Source organism: Schistocerca nitens, chromosome 7 (genome assembly GCF_023898315.1).
Source record: "Schistocerca nitens isolate TAMUIC-IGC-003100 chromosome 7, iqSchNite1.1, whole genome shotgun sequence".
Classification (NCBI taxonomy): domain Eukaryota; kingdom Metazoa; phylum Arthropoda; class Insecta; order Orthoptera; family Acrididae; genus Schistocerca; species Schistocerca nitens.
The window spans coordinates 308,738,837-308,743,836 of NC_064620.1; the positions used below are offsets into that span (position 1 = coordinate 308,738,837).

A 5,000-nucleotide genomic window follows, 5' to 3' on the forward strand; every position below is an offset into this window, starting at 1 on the left:
CACCCACCAAAATCGCAAGTCCAGCGGATGAACGGCGGACGTTTCCCGCACTCGTAAGTTGCAATCCACACCTATATCTTGCGTTTCATGAAGAGTTTTATCCAATATTCGACATTCCCGCTGTCCCTAAACGTGCTCTAAGTCTGTGCGCGACCGCGTCGCTCACTGTACGGATTCCGATGCTGAGCGATCAGCTATGGGCCGCCCCATCCACGTCGGTCCCCGTGGGCGTTGCACTCGCAGTCGCAAAGACTCTGGGCAATGGCTATGTGCGCTCCGCAATATATTACTGGGACGAGTAATGAGGGTCCGAGCCCCCAGTGTGGGGAAAGTGTTTCGCAGCCCTGACCCACCGGCACGGTGTTGCGTCCCCCCACCTCAAACATGTGACGTAGTCACACCACCGGTTTTGACTAATAGACAGAATGTTTATAATCATATGCCATACACCGGGGGACGATGCCGCGAGGTGTAGCTAGCTAGTGCAGTCGCACCGCTACTACTGTACAGAGATAGAACAGGCATTGACTATACATACATTAAGCTTATACGCGGCGGTGCTTAGTAATACGCGCAGTCATCGGAATATAGATAACACATACAACTGTCCCTATACATGCTGAACGTCTGTGCACACAATGTCAACCACACGTCACCCACACACTCCATCACCCACTAGTCTATGCCTGTAACAGACGCAGACACAACATCTAAGTACCAGCATGGAACAACATCCAGTGCATCCTCTCGGCCACAGTACACCATCCACACTATGATAACCAGACCGGGACGTCGAACCAGAAAACTGAATATCCCACTCTTCCTACAACCACCATTGCTCAGATACGCCACCAACACCCACACATGTCCTACACAGGGGTGCACCCAACAGCACCACACTGCCGCATCTCACAGCACATAAACAATGGCAGGAATGAAAGACACAGGTGTGCCACTCCTTTGCCACAAACACAGAACGGGCGCGCCACCTGCCATGAGCCACAAGTGCAACTGACGTGACATATCTGATAGTGCCTCAGGCGTCCACTTACTACCATCACTATCAACGAACCTCGCCACCCCACCCCCCCCCCCCACACACACCATCCCTTAACCCAACTTCTGCCTTAACCTAACCCAACTTCTGCCTTAACCTAACCCAACTTCTGCCTTAACCTAACCCAACTTCTGCCTTAACCTAACCCAACTTCTGCCTTAACCTAACCCAACTTCTGCCTTAACCTAACCCAACTTCTGCCTTAACCTAACCCAACTTCTGCCTTAACCTAACCCAAGTTGCGCCTTAACCTAACCCAAGTTGCGCCTTAACCTAACCCAAGTTGCGCCTTAACCTAACCCAAGTTGCGCCTTAACCTAACCCAAGTTGCGCCTTAACCTAACCCAAGTTGCGCCTTAACCTAACCCAAGTTGCGCCTTAACCTAACCCAAGTTGCGCCTTAACCTAACCCAAGTTGCGCCTTAACCTAACCCAACTTCTGCCTTAACCTAACCCAACTTCTGCCTTAACCTAACCCAACTTCTGCCTTAACCTAACCCAACTTCTGCCTTAACCTAACCCAAGTTGCGCCTTAACCTAACCCAAGTTGCGCCTTAACCTAACCCAAGTTGCGCCTTAACCTAACCCAAGTTGCGCCTTAACCTAACCCAAGTTGCGCCTTAACCTAACCCAAGTTGCGCCTTAACCTAACCCAAGTTGCGCCTTAACCTAACCCAAGTTGCGCCTTAACCTAACCCAAGTTGCGCCTTAACCTAACCCAAGTTGCGCCCTAACCTAACCCACGTTGCGCCCTAACCTAACCCACGTTGCGCCTTAACCTAACCCACGTTGCGCCCTAACCTAACCCACGTTGCGCCCTAACCTAACCTACGTTGCGCCCTAACCTAACCTACGTTGCGCCCTAACCTAACCTACGTTGCGCCCTAACCTAACCTACGTTGCGCCCTAACCTAACCTACGTTGCGCCCTAACCTAACCTACGTTGCGCCCTAACCTAACCTACGTTGGGCCCTAACCTAACCCACGTTGCGCCCTAACCTAACCCACGTTGCGCCCTAACCTAACCCACGTTGCGCCCAAACCTAACCCACGTTGCGCCCTAACCTAACCCACGTTGCGCCCTAACCTAACCTACGTTGCGCCCTAACCTAACCTACGTTGCGCCCTAACCTAACCTACGTTGCGCCCTAACCTAACCTACGTTGCGCCCTAACCTAACCTACGTTGCGCCCTAACCTAACCTACGTTGCGCCCTAACCTAACCTACGTTGCGCCCTAACCTAACCTACGTTGGGCCCTAACCTAACCCACGTTGCGCCCTAACCTAACCCACGTTGCGCCCTAACCTAACCCACGTTGCGCCCAAACCTAACCCACGTTGCGCCCTAACCTAACCCACGTTGCGCCCTAACCTAACCCACGTTGCGCCTTAACCTGCCCTGTAATTGTTAGTTATATGAATCTAGGAATTCGTGTAGCGTTGCCTAATTGCAACCATCTCAACATAGTTCACTTCGCGCACACTGTGGTGTTCTGCGTATTGATTCATTTTACGGTGCGTACCCTCACATCTTGCGAGTGTTGCTTACTTTCCACATGGTCCCGCTATCCACTGTATTGTGTACTGCAATAGGACGTATATCGCCCCCGCCCCCCCCCCCCCCCTCCCCTCCTGTCACCTCTAGCTCGTCGGTCAGGAGTTCGCGTGTTGAATGCGCTTCGCAGCTGTGCAATGGCATTCGCATACGTACGCTGGCCACCTTCCACGTGTTCTTTCGTGCACACGTCGCAGCGTGTATGTATGCTGATGGAGTGCGTCGTGACACACAACATCCAGGCATGCAAGACTCGTAGAAGTCGCAAATGTAGATGGATGTCTACGTTTGCTGCCCAAGTTACGCAAATGAACTGGAAATCCGTTGTTGCGCGGTTGTTCGCGCTGGAGGTGAATCGTTGATATCGACGATCGGTACAGGTATTAACCGGTTGCTTCAGCGACACCCGTCATACCCACGAACGTGAGTGGGCATGTGGGTATGAAGCGATACGCGGCGGTGGCTGGGTGGGACCGTCCCCGGCCGGTGAGGGGGGGGCGCCCGGCGTGCTGGCCGCGCGCTGCGTGGGCGCACGCGCGGCAGCCGGCTGGTGGGGGCGCCCAGTGGCAGGCGCGCCGGCTGACGGAGGCGGCAGGCGGCGCATCTGCGTGCCGGCGCACCCAGCGCGCGGCGCCGTGCGGCCAAAGTGGGTCCTCCCGGGCCCGGTGCGAAGCGCGGTGGACATCTGCAGTGTGCTGGTCCGATTGAGGACTGTGTGCGTTGAGGATGCGCCGCCGCCCGGCACTCGGCGCCGCGACGCCGTCTGCTGCTCGGTCGCCCCCGCGGTTCTCGCAGGTGGTTTGTATCGCAGCTGTGCGGATGTGTTGGCGCGTGCGCTGTGCTGGGAGAGTTCGCTTTGGCACCCAAGTGGGGCTCTGCCCCTCTGTGGCGCTGGCGTTGGAGCTGCCCGGTCACTGTTTGTGGCCGCGTGTTGTCTCCCGCCGGCAACACCACGACAGCACGCTCCCGGGCCTCTGTCGGCAGCGGCAAGCTCAGTTGGGAGCACGGGTGGTCGCACTGAAAGCGTCTACTCGCCTATCTCCGGGCGATTGCGCCTCTCTCGAACCCGACCAAGTACTTAGGACGGCGCTGCGCGCCGCCGGGACCTGAGAGGGTTTCGAGGTGTATCGTGCAGGGGAGCCCAGCCTCCTCCTGTTTGCAGAATAATTGAGCGGACGCTTGCGTGTTCGCGCGGGCCCCCGGGACACACTCCCGGGCGGCCGGCTGCTCAGCTCTAGTTGACGCAGCTCCCTGGTTGATCCTGCCAGTAGTCATATGCTTGTCTCAAAGATTAAGCCATGCATGTCTCAGTACAAGCCGCATTAAGGTGAAACCGCGAATGGCTCATTAAATCAGTTATGGTTCCTTAGATCGTACCCACGTTACTTGGATAACTGTGGTAATTCTAGAGCTAATACATGCAAACAGAGTCCCGACCAGAGATGGAAGGGACGCTTTTATTAGATCAAAACCAATCGGTCGGCTCGTCCGGTCCGTTTGCCTTGGTGACTCTGAATAACTTTGGGCTGATCGCACGGTCTTCGTACCGGCGACGCATCTTTCAAATGTCTGCCTTATCAACTGTCGATGGTAGGTTCTGCGCCTACCATGGTTGTAACGGGTAACGGGGAATCAGGGTTCGATTCCGGAGAGGGAGCCTGAGAAACGGCTACCACATCCAAGGAAGGCAGCAGGCGCGCAAATTACCCACTCCCGGCACGGGGAGGTAGTGACGAAAAATAACGATACGGGACTCATCCGAGGCCCCGTAATCGGAATGAGTACACTTTAAATCCTTTAACGAGTATCTATTGGAGGGCAAGTCTGGTGCCAGCAGCCGCGGTAATTCCAGCTCCAATAGCGTATATTAAAGTTGTTGCGGTTAAAAAGCTCGTAGTTGGATTTGTGTCCCACGCTGTTGGTTCACCGCCCGTCGGTGTTTAACTGGCATGTATCGTGGGACGTCCTGCCGGTGGGGCGAGCCGAAGGCGTGCGACCGCCTCGTGCGTGCTCGTGCGTCCCGAGGCGGACCCCGTTGAAATCCTACCAGGGTGCTCTTTATTGAGTGTCTCGGTGGGCCGGCACGTTTACTTTGAACAAATTAGAGTGCTTAAAGCAGGCAAGCCCGCCTGAATACTGTGTGCATGGAATAATGGAATAGGACCTCGGTTCTATTTTGTTGGTTTTCGGAACCCGAGGTAATGATTAATAGGGACAGGCGGGGGCATTCGTATTGCGACGTTAGAGGTGAAATTCTTGGATCGTCGCAAGACGAACAGAAGCGAAAGCATTTGCCAAGTATGTTTTCATTAATCAAGAACGAAAGTTAGAGGTTCGAAGGCGATCAGATACCGCCCTAGTTCTAACCATAAACGATGCCAGCCAGC

General features: G+C 54.9%; 1 non-coding gene across 1 annotated transcript in view; it reads left to right on the forward strand.

Moving 5' to 3' along the window:
• Positions 1-3,861: 3,861 nt before the first annotated feature.
• LOC126197031 (small subunit ribosomal RNA) overlaps positions 3,862-5,000 on the forward strand; it is a 1,909-nt gene continuing 770 nt past the window's right edge. Inside the window, exon 1 of the ribosomal RNA XR_007539441.1 lies at positions 3,862-5,000. This exon is cut by the window's right edge and continues 770 nt beyond it. This is a non-coding gene — a ribosomal RNA (small subunit ribosomal RNA).